The sequence below is a fragment of the Pleurodeles waltl genome, chromosome 8, assembly GCF_031143425.1.
Source record: "Pleurodeles waltl isolate 20211129_DDA chromosome 8, aPleWal1.hap1.20221129, whole genome shotgun sequence".
Classification (NCBI taxonomy): Eukaryota; Metazoa; Chordata; class Amphibia; order Caudata; family Salamandridae; genus Pleurodeles; species Pleurodeles waltl.
Genome location: NC_090447.1, coordinates 458,248,475 through 458,267,143, shown reverse-complemented (window position 1 = coordinate 458,267,143; position 18,669 = coordinate 458,248,475).

The following is an 18,669-nucleotide window of genomic DNA, read 5'->3' as shown; positions in this document are numbered from 1 at the left end:
AGGTTTCCCTAGGTGCCGGCTGAGCTAGAGGCCAAAATCTACAGGTAGGCACTTCGCAAAAAACACCTCTGTTTTTTTCCAAAATTTAGGATGTGTCCACGTTGCGCTTTGGGGTGTTTCCTGTCGCCGGCGCTAGGCCTACCCACGCAAGTGAGGTATCATTTTTATCGGGAGACTTGGGGGAACGCTGGGTGGAAGGAAATTTGTAGCTCCTCTCAGATTCCGGAACTTTCTGCCACAGAAATGTGAGGGACATGTGTTTTTTTAGCCACATTTTGAGGTTTGCAAAGGATTCTGGGTAACAGAACCTGGTCCGAGCCCCGCAAGTCACCCCTCCTTGGATTCCCCTAGGTCTCTAGTTTTCAGAAATGCACAGGTTTGGTAGGTTTCCCTAGGGGCCGGCTGAGCTAGAGGCCAAAATCTACAGGTAGGCACTTTGCAAAAAACACCTGTGTTTTTTTCCAAAATTTAGGATGTGTCCACGTTGCGCTTTGTGGTGTTTCCTGTCGCCGGCGCTAGGCCTACCCACGCAAGTGAGGTATCATTTTTATCGGGAGACTTGGGGGAACGCTGGGTGGAAGGAAATTTGTAGCTCCTCTCAGATTCCAGAACTTTCTGCCACAGAAATGTGAGGGTCATGTGTTTTTTTAGCCAAATTTTGAGGTTTGCAAAGGATTCTGGGTAACAGAACCTGGTCCGAGCCCCGCAAGTCACCCCTCCTTGGATCCCCCTAGGTCTCTAGTTTTCAGAAATGCACAGGTTTGGTAGGTTTCCCTAGGTGGCGGCTGAGCTAGAGGCCAAAATCTACAGGTAGTCACTTTGCTAAAAACAGCTCTGTTTTCTGTGATATGTCCACGTTGTGTTTTGGGGCATATCCTGTCGCGGGCGCTAGGCCTACCCACACAAGTGAGGTATCATTTCTATCGGGAGACGTGGGGGAACGCTGGGTGGAAGGAAATTTGTGGCTCCTATCAGATTCCAGAACTTTCTGCCACAGAAATGTGAGGAACATGTGTTTTTTTAGCCAAATTTTGAGGTTTGCAAAGGATTCTGGGTAACAGAACCTGGTCAGAGCCCCGCAAGTCACCCCTCCTTGGATTCCCCTAGGTCTCTAGTTTTCAGAAATGCACAGGTTTGGTAGGTTTCCCTAGGCGCCGGGTGAGCTACAGGCCAAAATCCACAGGTAGGCACTGTTTTCTCCCAAAATTTAGGATGTGTCCACGTTGCGCTTTGGGGTGTTTCCTATCGCCGGCGCTAGGCCTACCCACGCAAGTGAGGTATCATTTTTATCGGGAGACTTGGGGGAACGCTGGGTGGAAGGAAATTTGTAGCTCTTCTCAGATTCCAGAACTTTCTGCCACAGAAATGTGAGGAACATGTGTTTTTTTAGCCAAATTTTGAGGTTTGCAAAGGATTCTGGGTAACAGAACCTGGTCCGAGCCCCGCAAGTCACCCCTCCTTGGATTTCCCTAGGTCTCTAGTTTTCAGAAATGCACAGGTTTGGTAGGTTTCCCTAGGTGCCGGCTGAGCTAGAGGCCAAAATCTACAGGTAGGCACTTCGCAAAAAACACCTCTGTTTTTTTCCAAAATTTAGGATGTGTCCACGTTGCGCTTTGGGGTGTTTCCTGTCGCCGGCGCTAGGCCTACCCACGCAAGTGAGGTATCATTTTTATCGGGAGACTTGGGGGAACGCTGGGTGGAAGGAAATTTGTAGCTCCTCTCAGATTCCAGAACTTTCTGCCACAGAAATGTGAGGGACATGTGTTTTTTTAGCCACATTTTGAGGTTTGCAAAGGATTCTGGGTAACAGAACCTGGTCCGAGCCCCGCAAGTCACCCCTCCTTGGATTCCCCTAGGTCTCTAGTTTTCAGAAATGCACAGGTTTGGTAGGTTTCCATAGGTGCCGGCTGAGCTAGAGGCCAAAATCTACAGGTAGGCACTTTGCAAAAAACACCTGTGTTTTTTTCCAAAATTTAGGATGTGTCCACGTTGCGCTTTGTGGTGTTTCCTGTCGCCGGCGCTAGGCCTACCCACGCAAGTGAGGTATCATTTTTATCGGGAGACTTGGGGGAACGCTGGGTGGAAGGAAATTTGTAGCTCCTCTCAGATTCCAGAACTTTCTGCCACAGAAATGTGAGGGACATGTGTTTTTTTAGCCAAATTTTGAGGTTTGCAAAGGATTCTGGGTAACAGAACCTGGTCCGAGCCCCGCAAGTCACCCCTCCTTGGATCCCCCTAGGTCTCTAGTTTTCAGAAATGCACTGGTTTGGTAGGTTTCCCTAGGTGGCGGCTGAGCTAGAGGCCAAAATCTACAGGTAGTCACTTTACTAAAAACAGCTCGGTTTTCTGTGATATGTCCACGTTGTGTTTTGGGGCATATCCTGTCGCGGGCGCTAGGCCTACCCACACAAGTGAGGTATCATTTTTATCGGGAGACGTGGGGGAACGCTGGGTGGAAGGAAATTTGTGGCTCCTCTCAGATTCCAGAACTTTCTGCCACAGAAATGTGAGGAACATGTGTTTTTTTAGCCAAATTTTGAGGTTTGCAAAGGATTCTGGGTAACAGAACCTGGTCCGAGCCACACAAGTCACCCCTCCTTGGATTCCCCTAGGTCTCTAGTTTTCAGAAATGCATAGGTTTGGTAGGTTTCCCTAGGTGGCGGCTGAGCTAGAGGCCAAAATCTACAGGTAGTCACTTTGCTAAAAACAGCTCTGTTTTCTGTGATATGTCCACGTTATGTTTTGGGGCATATCCTGTCGCGGGCGCTAGGCCTACCCACACAAGTGAGGTATCATTTTTATCGGGAGACGTGGGGGAACGCTGGGTGGAAGGAAATTTGTGGCTCCTCTCAGATTCCAGAACTTTCTGCCACAGAAATGTGAGGAACATGTGTTTTTTTAGCCAAATTTTGAGGTTTGCAAAGGATTCTGGGTAACAGAACCTGGTCCGAGCCCCGCAAGTCACCGCTCCTTGGATTCCCCTAGGTCTCTAGTTTTCAGAAATGCACAGGTTTGGTAGGTTTCCCTAGGTTGCGGCTGAGCTAGAGGCCAAAATCTACAGGTAGGCACTTCGCAAAAAACACCTCTGTTTTTTTCCAAAATTTAGGATGTGTCCACGTTGCGCTTTGGGGTGTTTCCTGTCGCTGGCGCTAGGCCTACCCACGCAAGTGAGGTATCATTTTTATCGGGAGACTTGGGGGAACGCTGGGTGGAAGGAAATTTGTAGCTCCTCTCAGATTCCAGAACTTTCTGCCACAGAAATGTGAGGAACATGTATTTTTTTAGCCAAATTTTGAGGTTTGCAAAGGATTCTGGGTAACAGAACCTGGTCCGAGCCCCGCAAGTCACCCCTCCTTGGATTCCCCTAGGTCTCTAGTTTTCAGAAATGCACAGGTTTGGTAGGTTTCCCTAGGTGGCGGCTGAGCTAGAGGCCAAAATCTACAGGTAGGCACTTCGCAAAAAACACCTCTGTTTTTTTCCAAAATTTAGGATGTGTCCTCGTTGCGCTTTGGGGTGTTTCCTGTCGCCGGCGCTAGGCCTACCCACGCAAGTGAGGTATCATTTTTATCGGGAGACTTGGGGGAACGCTGGGTGGAAGGAAATTTGTAGCTCCTCTCAGATTCCAGAACTTTCTGCCACAGAAATGTGAGGAACATGTATTTTTTTAGCCAAATTTTGAGGTTTGCAAAGGATTCTGGGTAACAGAACCTGGTCCGAGCCCCGCAAGTCACCCCTCCTTGCATTCCCCTAGGTCTCTAGTTTTCAGAAATGCACAGGTTTGGTAGGTTTCCCTAGGTGGCGGCTGAGCTAGAGGCCAAAATCTACAGGTAGGCACTTCGCAAAAAACACCTCTGTTTTTTTCCAAAATTTAGGATGTGTCCACGTTGCGCTTTGGGGTGTTTCCTGTCGCCGGCGCTAGGCCTACCCATGCAAGTGAGGTATCATTTTTATCGGGAGACTTGGGGGAATGCTGGGTGGAAGGAAATTTGTAGCTCCTCTCAGATTCCAGAACTTTCTGCCACAGAAATGTGAGGAACATGTGTTTTTTTAGCCAAATTTTGAGGTTTGCAAAGGATTCTGGGTAACAGAACCTGGTCCGAGCCCCGCAAGTCACCCCTCCTTGGATTCCCCTAGGTCTCTAGTTTTCAGAAATACACAGGTTTGGTAGGTTTCCCTAGGTGGCGGCTGAGCTAGAGGCCAAAATCTACAGGTAGGCACTTCGCAAAAAACACCTCTGTTTTTTTCCAAAATTTAGGATGTGTCCACGTTGCGCTTTGGGGTGTTTCCTGTCGCCGGTGCTAGGCCTACCCACGCAAGTGAGGTATCATTTTTATCGGGAGACTTGGGGGAACGCTGGGTGGAAGGAAATTTGTAGCTCCTCTCAGATTCCAGAACTTTCTGCCACAGAAATGTGAGGAACATGTGTTTTTTTAGCCAAATTTTGAGGTTTGCAAAGGATTCTGGGTAACAGAACCTGGTCCGAGCCCCGCAAGTCACCCCTCCTTGGATTCCCCTAGGTCTCTAGTTTTCAGAAATGCACAGGTTTGGTAGGTTTCCCTAGGTGCCGGCTGAGCTAGAGGCCAAAATCTACAGGTAGGCACTTCGCAAAAAACACCTCTGTTTTTTTCCAAAATTTAGGATGTGTCCACGTTGCGCTTTGGGGTGTTTCCTGTCGCCGGCGCTAGGCCTACCCACGCAAGTGAGGTATCATTTTTATCGGGAGACTTGGGGGAACGCTGGGTGGAAGGAAATTTGTAGCTCCTCTCAGATTCCAGAACTTTCTGCCACAGAAATGTGAGGGACATGTGTTTTTTTAGCCAAATTATGAGGTTTGCAAAGGATTCTGGGTAACAGAACCTGGTCCGAGCCCCGCAAGTCACCCCTCCTTGGATTCCCCTAGGTCTCTAGTTTTCAGAAATGCACAGGTTTGGTAGGTTTCCCTAGGTGCCGGCTGAGCTAGAGGCCAAAATCTACAGGTAGGCACTTCGCAAAAAACACCTCTGTTTTTTTCCAAAATTTAGGATGTGTCCACGTTGCGCTTTGGGGTGTTTCCTGTCGCCGGCGCTAGGCCTACCCACGCAAGTGAGGTATCATTTTTATCGGGAGACTTGGGGGAATGCTGGGTGGAAGGAAATTTGTAGCTCCTCTCAGATTCCAGAACTTTCTGCCACAGAAATGTGAGGAACATGTGTTTTTTTAGCCAAATTTTGAGGTTTGCAAAGGATTCTGGGTAACAGAACCTGGTCCGAGCCCCGCAAGTCACCCCTCCTTGGATTCCCCTAGGTCTCTAGTTTTCAGAAATGCACAGGTTTGGTAGGTTTCCCTAGGTGCCGGCTGAGCTAGAGGCCAAAATCTACAGGTAGGCACTTCGCAAAAAACACCTCTGTTTTTTTCCAAAATTTAGGATGTGTCCACGTTGCGCTTTGGGGTGTTTCCTGTCGCCGGCGCTAGGCCTACCCACGCAAGTGAGGTATCATTTTTATCGGGAGACTTGGGGGAACGCTGGGTGGAAGGAAATTTGTAGCTCCTCTCAGATTCCAGAACTTTCTGCCACAGAAATGTGAGGGACATGTGTTTTTTTAGCCAAATTATGAGGTTTGCAAAGGATTCTGGGTAACAGAACCTGGTCCGAGCCCCGCAAGTCACCCCTCCTTGGATTCCCCTAGGTCTCTAGTTTTCAGAAATGCACAGGTTTGGTAGGTTTCCCTAGGTGCCGGCTGAGCTAGAGGCCAAAATCTACAGGTAGGCACTTCGCAAAAAACACCTCTGTTTTTTTCCAAAATTTAGGATGTGTCCACGTTGCGCTTTGGGGTGTTTCCTGTCGCCGGCGCTAGGCCTACCCACGCAAGTGAGGTATCATTTTTATCGGGAGACTTGGGGGAACGCTGGGTGGAAGGAAATTTGTAGCTCCTCTCAGATTCCAGAACTTTCTGCCACAGAAATGTGAGGGACATGTGTTTTTTTAGCCAAATTTTGAGGTTTGCAAAGGATTCTGGGTAACAGAACCTGGTCCAAGCCCCGCAAGTCACCCCTCCTTGGATTCCCCTAGGTCTCTAGTTTTCAGAAATGCACAGGTTTGGTAGGTTTCCCTAGGTGCCGGCTGAGCTAGAGGCCAAAATCTACAGGTAGGCACTTCGCAAAAAACATCTCTGTTTCTTTCCAAAATTTAGGATGTGTCCACGTTGCGCTTTGTGGTGTTTCCTGTCGCCGGCGCTAGGCCTACCCACGCAAGTGAGGTATCATTTTTATCGGGAGACTTGGGGGAACGCTGGGTGGAAGGAAATTTGTAGCTCCTCTCAGATTCCAGAACTTTCTGCCACAGAAATGTGAGGGACATGTGTTTTTTTAGCCAAATTTTGAGGTTTGCAAAGGATTCTGGGTAACAGAACCTGGTCCGAGCCCCGCAAGTCACCCCTCCTTGGATCCCCCTAGGTCTCTAGTTTTCAGAAATGCACAGGTTTGGTAGGTTTCCCTAGGTGGCGGCTGAGCTAGAGGCCAAAATCCACAGGTAGTCACTTTGCTAAAAACAGCTCTGTTTTCTGTGATATGTCCACGTTGTGTTTTGGGGCATATCCTGTCGCGGGCGCTAGGCCTACCCACACAAGTGAGGTATCATTTTTATCGGGAGACGTGGGGGAACGCTGGGTGGAAGGAAATTTGTGGCTCCTCTCAGATTCCAGAACTTTCTGCCACAGAAATGTGAGGAACATGTGTTTGTTTAGCCAAATTTTGAGGTTTGCAAAGGATTCTGGGTAACAGAACCTGGTCCGAGCCACACAAGTCACCCCTCCTTGGATTCCCCTAGGTCTCTAGTTTTCAGAAATGCATATGTTTGGTAGGTTTCCCTAGGTGGCGGCTGAGCTAGAGGCCAAAATCTACAGGTAGTCACTTTGCTAAAAACAGCTCTGTTTTCTGTGATATGTCCACGTTGTGTTTTGGGGCATATCCTGTCGCGGGCGCTAGGCCTACCCACACAAGTGAGGTATCATTTTTATCGGGAGACGTGGGGGAACGCTGGGTGGAAGGAAATTTGTGGCTCCTCTCAGATTCCGGAACTTTCTGCCACAGAAATGTGAGGAACATGTGTTTTTTTAGCCAAATTTTGAGGTTTGCAAAGGATTCTGGGTAACAGAACCTGGTCCGAGCCCCGCAAGTCACCCCTCCTTGGATCCCCCTAGGTCTCTAGTTTTCAGAAATGCACAGGTTTGGTAGGTTTCCCTAGGTGGCGGCTGAGCTAGAGGCCAAAATCTACAGGTAGTCACTTTGCTAAAAACAGCTCTGTTTTCTGTGATATGTCCACGTTGTGTTTTGGGGCATATCCTGTCGCGGGCGCTAGGCCTACCCACACAAGTGAGGTATCATTTTTATCGGGAGACGTCGGGGAACGCTGGGTGGAAGGAAATTTGTGGCTCCTCTCAGATTCCAGAACTTTCTGCCACAGAAATGTGAGGAACATGTGTTTTTTTAGCCAAATTTTGAGGTTTGCAAAGGATTCTGGGTAACAGAGCCTGGTCCGAGCCCCGCAAGTCACCCCTCCTTGGATCCCCCTAGGTCTCTAGTTTTCAGAAATGCACAGGTTTGGTAGGTTTCCCTAGGTGGCGGCTGAGCTAGAGGCCAAAATCTACAGGTAGTCACTTTGCTAAAAACAGCTCTGTTTTCTGTGATATGTCCACGTTGTGTTTTGGGGCATATCCTGTCGCGGGCGCTAGGCCTACCCACACAAGTGAGGTATCATTTTTATCGGGAGACGGGGGGGAACGCTAGGTGGAAGGAAATTTGTGGCTCCTCTCAGATTCCAGAACTTTCTGCCACAGAAATGTGAGGAACATGTGTTTGTTTAGCCAAATTTTGAGGTTTGCAAAGGATTCTGGGTAACCGAGCCTGGTCCGAGCCACACAAGTCACCCCTCCTTGGATTCCCCTAGGTCTCTAGTTTTCGGAAATGCACAGGTTTGGCAGGTTTCCCTAGGTGGCGGCTGAGCTATAGGCCAAAATCTACAGGTAGTCACTTTGCTAAAAACAGCTCTGTTTTCTGTGATGTGTCCAGGTTGTGTTTTGGGGCATATCCTGTCGCGTGCGCTAGGCCTACCCACACAAGTGAGGTATCATTTTTATCGGGAGACATGGGGGAATGCTGGGTGGAAGGAAATTTGTCGCTCCTCTCAGATTCCAGAACTTTCTGCCACAGAAATGTGAGGAACATGTGTTTTTTTAGCCAAATTTTGAGGTTTGCAAAGGATTCTGGGTAACAGAACCTGGTCCGAGCCCCGCAAGTCACCCCTCCTTGGATTCCCCTAGGTCTCTAGTTTTCAGAAATGCACAGGTTTGGTAGGTTTCCCTAGGCGCCGGCTGAGCTAGAGGCCAAAATCTACAGGTAGGCACTTCGCAAAAAACACCTCTGTTTTTTTCCAAAATTTAGGATGTGTCCACGTTGCGCTTTGGGGTGTTTCCTGTCGCCGGCGCTAGGCCTACCCACGCAAGTGAGGTATCATTTTTATCGGGAGACTTGGGGGAACGCTGGGTGGAAGGAAATTTGTAGCTCCTCTCAGATTCCAGAACTTTCTGCCACAGAAATGTGAGGGACATGTGTTTTTTTAGCCAAATTTTGAGGTTTGCAAAGGATTCTGGGTAACAGAACCTGGTCCGAGCCCCGCAAGTCACCCCTCCTTGGATTCCCCTAGGTCTCTAGTTTTCAGAAATGCACAGGTTTGGTAGGTTTCCCTAGGTGCCGGCTGAGCTAGAGGCCAAAATCTACAGGTAGGCACTTCGCAAAAAACATCTCTGTTTCTTTCCAAAATTTAGGATGTGTCCACGTTGCGCTTTGTGGTGTTTCCTGTCGCCGGCGCTAGGCCTACCCACGCAAGTGAGGTATCATTTTTATCGGGAGACTTGGGGGAACGCTGGGTGGAAGGAAATTTGTAGCTCCTCTCAGATTCCAGAACTTTCTGCCACAGAAATGTGAGGGACATGTGTTTTTTTAGCCAAATTTTGAGGTTTGCAAAGGATTCTGGGTAACAGAACCTGGTCCGAGCCCCGCAAGTCACCCCTCCTTGGATCCCCCTAGGTCTCTAGTTTTCAGAAATGCACAGGTTTGGTAGGTTTCCCTAGGTGGCGGCTGAGCTAGAGGCCAAAATCCACAGGTAGTCACTTTGCTAAAAACAGCTCTGTTTTCTGTGATATGTCCACGTTGTGTTTTGGGGCATATCCTGTCGCGGGCGCTAGGCCTACCCACACAAGTGAGGTATCATTTTTATCGGGAGACGTGGGGGAACGCTGGGTGGAAGGAAATTTGTGGCTCCTCTCAGATTCCAGAACTTTCTGCCACAGAAATGTGAGGAACATGTGCTTTTTTAGCCAAATTTTGAGGTTTGCAAAGGATTCTGGGTAACAGAACCTGGTCCGAGCCACACAAGTCACCCCTCCTTGGATTCCCCTAGGTCTCTAGTTTTCAGAAATGCACAGGTTTGGTAGGTTTCCCTAGGTGGCGGCTGAGCTAGAGGCCAAAATCTACAGGTAGTCACTTTGCTAAAAACAGCTCTGTTTTCTGTGATATGTCCACGTTGTGTTTTGGGGCATATCCTGTCGCGGGCGCTAGGCCTACCCACACAAGTGAGGTATCATTTTTATCGGGAGACGTCGGGGAACGCTGGGTGGAAGGAAATTTGTGGCTCCTCTCAGATTCCAGAACTTTCTGCCACAGAAATGTGAGGAACATGTGTTTTTTTAGCCAAATTTTGAGGTTTGCAAAGGATTCTGGGTAATCGAACCTGGTCCGAGCCACACAAGTCACCCCTCCTTGGATTCCCCTAGGTCTCTAGTTTTCGGAAATGCACAGGTTTGGTAGGTTTCCCTAGGTGGCGGCTGAGCTAGAGGCCAAGATCTACAGGTAGTCACTTTGCTAAAAACAGCTCTGTTTTCTGTGATGTGTCCAGGTTGTGTTTTGGGGCATATCCTGTTGCGGGCGCTAGGCCTACCCACACAAGTGAGGTATCATTTTTATCGGGAGACGTCGGGGAACGCTGGGTGGAAGGAAATTTGTGGCTCCTCTCAGATTCCAGAACTTTCTGCCACAGAAATGTGAGGAACATGTGTTTTTTTAGCCAAATTTTGAGGTTTGCAAAGGATTCTGGGTAACCGAACCTGGTCCGAGCCACACAAGTCACCCCTCCTTGGATTCCCCTAGGTCTCTAGTTTTCGGAAATGCACAGGTTTGGTAGGTTTCCCTAGGTGGCGGCTGAGCTAGAGGCCAAAATCTACAGGTAGTCACTTTGCTAAAAACAGCTCTGTTTTCTGTGATGTGTCCAGGTTGTGTTTTGGGGCATATCCTGTCGCGGGCGCTAGGCCTACCCACACAAGTGAGGTATCATTTTTATCGGGAGACGTGGGGGAATGCTGGGTGGAAGGAAATTTGTGGCTCCTCTCAGATTCCAGAACTTTCTGCCACAGAAATATGAGGAACATGTGTTTTTTTAGCCAAATTTTGAGGTTTGCAAAGGATTCTGGGTAACAGAACCTGGTCCGAGCCACACAAGTCACCCCTCCTTGGATTCCCCTCGTTCTCTAGTTTTCAGAAATGCACAGGTTTGGTAGGTTTCCCTAGGTGCCGGCTGAGCTAGAGGCCAAAATCTACAGGTAGTCACTTTGCTAAAAACAGCTCTGTTTTCTGTGATGTGTCCACGTTGTGTTTTGGGGCATATCCTGTCGCGGGCGCTAGGCCTACCCACACAAGTGAGGTATCATTTTTATCGGGAGACGTGGGGTAACGCTGGGTGGAAGGAAATTTGTGGCTCCTCTCAGATTCCAGAACTTTCTGCCACAGAAATGTGAGGAACATGTGTTTTTTTAGCCAAATTTTGAGGTTTGCAAAGGATTCTGGGTAACCGAACCTGGTCCGAGCCACACAAGTCACCCCTCCTTGGTTTCCCCTAGGTCTCTAGTTTTCGGAAATGCACAGGTTTGGTAGGTTTCCCTAGGTGCCGGCTGAGCTAGAGGCCAAAATCTACAGGTAGTCACTTTGCTAAAAACAGCTCTGTTTTCTGTGATGTGTCCAGGTTGTGTTTTGGGGCATATCCTGTCGCGGGCGCTAGGCCTACCCACACAAGTGAGGTATCATTTTTATCGGGAGACGTGGTGGAATGCTGGGTGGAAGGAAATTTGTCGCTCCTCTCAGATTCCAGAACTTTCTGCCACAGAAATATGAGGAACATGTGTTTTTTTAGCCAAATTTTGAGGTTTGCAAAGGATTCTGGGTAACAGAACCTGGTCCGAGCCCCACAAGTCACCCCTCCTTGGATTCCCCTAGTTCTCTAGTTTTCAGAAATGCACAGGTTTGGTAGGTTTCCCTAGGTGCCGGCTGAGCTAGAGGCCAAAATCTACAGGTAGTCACTTTGCTAAAAACAGCTCTGTTTTCTGTGATGTGTCCACGTTGTGTTTTGGGGCATATCCTGTCGCGGGCGCTAGGCCTACCCAAACAAGTGAGGTATCATTTTTATCGGGAGACTTGGGGGAACATAGAATGGCAAAACAAGTGTTATTGCCCCTTGTCTTTCTCTACATTTATTCCTTCCAAATATAGGGGTGTGTGTAAAAAAGACATCTATTTGAGAAATTCCATGTAATTCACGTGCTACTATGGTCACCCCGGAATTCAGAGATGTGCAAATAACCACTGCTCCTCAACACCTTATCTTGTGCCCTTTTTGGAAATGCAAAGGTTTTCTTGATAGCTATTTTTTACTCCTTATATTTCAGCAAATGAATTACTGTATACCCGGTATAGAATGAAAACGCACTGCAGGGTGCAGCTCATTTATTGGCTCTGGGTTCCTCGGGTTCTTGATGAACCTACAAACCCTATATATCCCCGCAACCAGAGGAGTCCAGCAGACGTAACGGTATATTGCTTTCGATAATCTGACATTGCAGGGAAAAGTTACAGAGTAAAAAGTAGAGAAAAATTTATGTTTTTTTCACCTCAATTTCAATATTTTTCTTTTTCAGCTGTTATTTTCTGTAGGAAACCCTTGTAGGATCTACACAAATGACCCCTTGCTGAATTCAGAATTGTGTCTACTTTTCAGAAATGTTTAGGTTTCTGGGATCCAGCATTGGTTTCATGACCATTCCGGTCACTGACTGGAAGGAGGCTGAAAGCACAAAAAATTGCACAAATGGGGTATGCCCCAGTAAAATGCCAAAATTGTGTTGAAAACTTGGGTTTTCGGATTCAAGTCTGCCTGTTCCTGAAAGCTGGGAAGCTGCTGAGTTTAGCACCGCAAACCCTTTGTTGATGCCATTTTCAGGGGAAAAACCACAAGCCTTCTTCTGCAGCCCCTTTTTCCAATTTTTTTGAAAAAAACGAAATTTTCACTGTATTTTGGCCAATTTCTTGGCCTCCTTCAGGGGAACCCACAAAGTCTGGGTACCTTTAGAATCCCTAGGATGTTGGAAAAAAAGGACGCAAATTTGGCTTGGTTAGCTTATGTGGACAAAAAGTTATGAGGGCCTAAGCGCGAACTGCCCCAAATAGGCAAAAAAAGGCCTGGCACAGGAGGGGGAAAAGGCCTGGCAGCGAAGTGGTTAATAGTATATGATGTTATCTATATCTTGGGTGCCCCAGGGTTGGGGCAAACTGGGGTTCCCAAGTTTACTTTGACCAATCCCCACCCTCTCCAACACCACCCCCCCATCACACAACCCAAAATACCCGACTAACAGACCCTCTCACATAACATAGGTATGACAGTTAACTCCCAATCCCAGGCTGAGACCCCCACTGGTGATCAGCCAATAGCACTGTAATGCTGATACGGAACTAAACTATTTGTTCTTCAACTAAGAATACACCATGGTGTATGTGGGTAGTTCTGTGGCTGGTCTATCAGGAGCAAGTATCGTAATGTCATATGAGTTAGTAGTGCTCAGCCTTTATGATGGTTATCACAGCCCTGCCTTCTATATGTGCAGTAATTCGTCTGTTTGTTGGGCCCCTTGCAGTTTATATGTTATTGCCAGCGCAGCAACGTATCTTATAGCTCGTCCTCAGCAGTTTGTGGTGTTACCAGCAGGCCACCGCCCAAAATTGCGCGCATCTGTTCATCGTCCAGATCTGGGACATCCGCATCCAGCTGTTCCCCGCTCATCACAGGTGGAGGTGGGGATCTAGCCCGAGGTTCCATCTCCTCCACTACATGTGCTCTCTCTTTGGCCGCTTGCTCTCTTGAGGGGACAGCCCGTGGTTGCTGTCTGCTGACGTCTTGGTTCTCCTGTGTCGTATGTCTCATGGATCATGAGGGTGGTTTTGGCTTTGCACGAGTTATGCCTCTGTCCTCCAGCCATGCCCAGGCTTCATCCGGTGTGGTGCAAAAGGTGGTTTTATCGTCCATTGTGACTCGGAGAGTCACCAGGAATTGTAGCGCATATTTAATATTGTGCTCCCTGAGTGTGCGTTTGACCATTAGGAAAGATGCTAGCTTCCGCTGTACTTCCAGAGTATAGTCGGGATAAATGTGTACTTGCACGCTTGATATTCTCCAGGGGCCTCGGGCACGGGCCACCTGAAGGATGTGGTCTCTGTCTTGATAATTAAAGAGGCGGACCACCACCGGATGCGGAGGGGCCCATGGGTGAGGGGGTCTGCCCTGTACCCTGTGGGCTCTTTCAACTGAGAAGAAGGACTAATGTTTGCCTTGCAGGACTGTTTGAGATAGCCAATCTTCCATGTGGAGATCCAAGCTGGGGCCCTCCTCCCACTCAGGTAGTCCCACCACGTGTATGTTATTACGTTGAGACCTTCCTTCCTGGTCTTCTACCCGCTGACGTAGTTGCGTTTCCTCCTTTTGTAAATCACTGATGTGAGAGGCAGCGTCCACCACCGACGGGCGCATGTCAGATACTGTGTTTTCGGTGGCTTCCACACGTCCCTTCAATTTCTTATGATATTCGCGCAGGTGACCCATGTCTACCCGCAGTGCATCGATCTTGGGTTCCAATGTAGTCTTGATGTCCAGCACTGCGTTCATTATGTCGTGAAATTTCTGTGTGTGTTCCGCCAGTGTGGCCACCAACAAGGTGTCTGGAGAGTTTCTTTGTTCTCCTAGTGCCACCACCTCCTGTGCTCCTGTTCCAGCAGCCCTGGGTTTGTCTATTTTGGTGCAACCCAACTTTGTTACTGAGAGCCTGTCCTGTGGTAGTACTTTCATGTCTCCAGTGTCAGCAGGGGGGGTCCAGCAGGCATCTAGTGCAACCTTCACGTTTAATGATCACCAGTTAGTAGTCTTCATACACATGCCTGCACTGAAGAACTTCCATGCTTTAGCCTGCCTTCCAACGTCACTCTGGGGGTAATGGTGCAGGATGAGTCCACTGTGCGTGTGCCCGTACAGGGGCTCTGCAGCCCTTCCCTCCGTTCGTCCTCTCTACTGCAGTCCGAGGTCTGTTTTTTTAGTTCACTCCGAGTGAGTCCTAATGCCTGAGATGGTATTCACAAGGGGAGCAGCTATCCGTGGGTTCCTCCCGTCACTCCCCTTGCCCGGATTCTACCTGTAAAAACATCTGGCTCCACCGATGATATCAAAAGGGGAGAATCCTCACCTCCTTCACAGCCGCCAGTGCTGTTCCCAGCAGGTATTCCCCGGCTGCACTCTCCTATCGAAGCTCGGGCCACGTCCTGGGCAGCCTCCGCCCTCTCACGTTCCCTGTGCCGCTTCACTGAGCTCCACACACTCACCGGGGCGGACACCGCCTCCTCTCTGTGGCATGCCTCAATCCGCAGCTCTTCGCGAGTCCACCTCCTGGAGCCGGGGTCATCCGTTCTTCCCTTCTTGGGCAGAGGTCCGCGGTCTCAGGCTTACCCGCAGCTCGATTGCTAGGCCATCTGTGTCTACTGCATGGCTCCTCACGCTAGTTGGCAGGCCCGAGTCTGTCAGTACGGCTGCACTCTCCACTTCGCAGGCTTCTCACTTGCCAGCTTGCTGTGCAAGCGGTAGCAAATATTTGGGCCATCACACCATTAAATTATTTTGGCCAGGCTGGTGTATTTATTTCAGGATCATTGCAGGGCCTGGAGCAGAGTCGGATTTAGCCATCCGCTCCGGTCGCCATCTTGGCCCCCTCTGCAAATAGGACTTGAGGTACTCTTGTTCAGTGGGTCTTCCTGGGACCCTGTAGCTGGCCCATATTCTGTTGTTCCCTCCACAGAACCATCTTGTGGGTTGCTGGAGCGGAGATCAGGGAGAGACACACTCTCTTCCTTCTGTCCCTTATCTGTAACCATGAGCATGGTCAGAACAGCTCTGTCATTGTAGGGTTTTAGGCTGTTGACATGAATTATTATTTTGGGATTTTTGCAACTGCCCAAGTCAACCAAGTAGGTGACTTCCCCTTACTTTTCAAGAATGGGATAGGGCCCAGACCGCATGTCTTGGAGAGTCCTAGGAGCAACAGGCTCCAACACACAAACTTGCTGTCCTTGTTGCAATTCCATCTTAGCAACTTTGTGGTCATACCAATGCTTTTGTAGCTCCTGGCTGGCCTGAAGGTTTTGGCTTGCTTTCTCCATGTACTCTGCCATCCTGGAATGTAGGCCAAGTACACAGCCCACTATTTCCTGCTTAGGCTCTTTGAGAGGTCTCTTCCAGTCTTCCCTTACAAGACTTAATTGTCCCCTAACAGGATGCCCAAACAAAAGTTCAAGTGGAGAGAATCATACTTCCTTTTGTTGCACTTCCCTGTAGGCAAAAACAGACATGGAAGTAAGACATCCCATTTCCTTCTGAGTTTTTCTGGGAGTCCTCCAATCATGCCTTTTAAGGTCTGGTTAAATGTTTTCAACAACACATTTGTCTGTGGATGGTATGGGTAGTGAAGTTATAAGTTACACCACATTCCTTCCACATGTGTTTAAGGGATGCAGACATGAAGTTAGAACCCCTTTCTGATACTACCTTATTAGGGAACCCAGCTCTGGTAAAGATACTTAGGAGGGCTTTTGCTTCTGTAGGAGCAGTGATGGTCCTAAGGGGTGTAGCCTCAGGATAGCTAGTGGCATGATCCACTACTACTAGGATATATCTATGTCCTGATGCTGTCTGATGGTCAAGGGGGCCAAGAATATCAACCGTTATCCTTTCAAAGGGCACCCAACCACAGGTAGTAGGATTAAGTGGGCCTTTGAGTGGCAACCTGCTTTGCCAATGGCTTGACAGGTGACATAGGACTGGCAAAAGTCCTTCACTTTTTGGGACATTCCAGACAAGCAAAAATGATTCACTAGCCTGCTCCAAGTTTTGTTTTGGCCCAAATTCCCAGCTAGGGGAATGTCATGGCTAGAGTGATGAGAAAGTCTCTGAACTGCTTCGGTACTACCACCCTTCTGGTTGTACCTGGCTTGAGGTCGCTAGCCTCAATGTACAGGAGTCCATCCTCCCAATAAACCCTGTGGGTACCACTGTCATTACCCTTTTCTGCCTGTGCAACCTGCTGCCTCAGGCATTGAAGAGTGGGACAGAATCCCTGCCCCAGCATAGATCCTCCCTAGAGGGTCCCCCTGGGCCCAAGAGATCTGGGTGGTAAGGCCCAAGCTCTGCAGGCTCAGTTCCTTCTGGGACTGGCAAGTCCACTTTCTGGGAAAAGGGGTTCTGATATGTGATCTGATTGGAAGCTGGTTCCCCAGTCTTCCTGCCTCGTCTCTTGGGAGGCCGGTCCATTATTTAAAGATCCAAATCTCCTTATTCTCTCTGACGTTTACTCTGTGCCATAGTCTTGGCACAGGCCCATTCTGAGATCCCAAACATGGCTGCATGGATCTTCAGTTCTACTTCAGCCCAGGGGAAATGCTCCAGGTCATTTTCAAGCAGGCAATCTACTGGGATGGATTAGGACACAACCACCTCTTTCTGCCCTACTACTCCCCCCATCAAATGTTACTATAGCCATGGTATGGTACTTGGTCTCATTGTCAGCATTGGTGACTACCAGGAACTGATTTAAGTGTACCAAGTGCTGAGTTACCATGGTAACACTAGCTCCTGCATCCCTCAAGGTTTCAATTTTCTCCACATTAATCAAAGGGTGCTGCCTGTATTTGTGTGTATTACTTGGCCAGACAGCACAGGATAATTCTACCTCTCCCTCAGAGACTGATGTTGTCGCGTAGGCTCTCATTATCCCAATGAGACTACTGGATTTCGGCGGCAGAATCACTTGCACTGTGGGAGACTGAGTCTGGCCCCACTACAGGTGACACCTGTTGGCCTAATCCGGGTTTTGTTCCGGCTACTAGCAGTGCCTCATCTCCACCCAAGATAAGAGATAATTGGGCAACCAAGCACATCACACAATTGATTCCTCAGGGAAATCGTGGTCACTCAGATCTTATCCGTTTCTCTCAGTTACATTAGTCTCACGTATGCAAGGACAATCAGAGGCAGAATATAGTTCAATAAGGTTTTATTGAAGTAACTGCATCTTAGATAAAAAAGCATGTATTGCGATAACTAGGACGATGAAGCATGACAGGGTTAAAATTTTGACAAGGAGAGTGAAACATAAAAATAACGTTATCATATTGTCACTACGATCATTAAGAATAACTCCTACCTAGGCTATGTTGAAGCACAGCATGTTAAGCTCTAATTCTGCCCTTCAGGTTCCCCTGGGAAGGCATCATCCCTCTTACCTGAGCAAGAGGCCTGTAGTCTACATGAGCAGCTGCAGCGAAGCACTCAGCAATCAGCATACAGTTGTGGTCATCTGGCTAGAATCTCCCTCTCATATACATGGGTTAAAGTACATGGCTAGAAAGATCACAATTATTTTGAGGAAATTAGAAGGACAGAGCGGCGAGGTCAAGTAATTCAGCCCACTTGGGCTATAATTTAAATAGTGTGATTGTATATTTTATACTTTATACTGTATCATAGATATCTTTTCCTTTTATAATGTGGTAGATTGTATTTTTATTATGAGATCGAAATGAATTAATTTATATATAATATATTAGAGATCATTATAAAATCGACATAGTAATGGCGATTGTCATGTTAACATCCATATGGTTGAGACCTTGTAAGATGGCTGCCATCATTACGATGCTCCCTGAACTAGTCCTCTTTCTAGATTAATTTAAATGTGGTATTTAAATGAGAAATGGAAAATGCACTTTATCTGTGAACAAGGCTTAGTGCCGAAACGCGTTGGAGTGGTTTTTGTTTTGCTGTTCAAATATAGTTTTCACTATTGAGTAGGATATAGTTGCCATTCAAGAGCGTATCTGGAACACAAGTCTAATCAAGGGGACTAGGACTCCCTTGAGATAACAAGCCAAGTTTGCTGCCGAAGCGTTACATGCCTGTGCAAACACAGCTGTTTACAAACTATTAAATGGCTGACAGAAGTCTTGCATTCACTACCGCTAAGGAAGACCTCTTTCATGTCACTGAGACATTTATATGAGAAGGGTAGCTCCCACACCTCATGGATGTAACTATCTCTTAGCCTTTCATATCTGCCCACTGGAATGTGTTTTAAGAAGGACGTGAATTGAAGTGTTGAAATAGGCAAATTAATGACCCCGTGTAGTAACCACTCAGCAGATGGTATTTCAGCCACAGTAAAAGGCAACTTTTCTAATTTTTAAATATTTAACATGCCATAAGTCACTTCCTTCTTA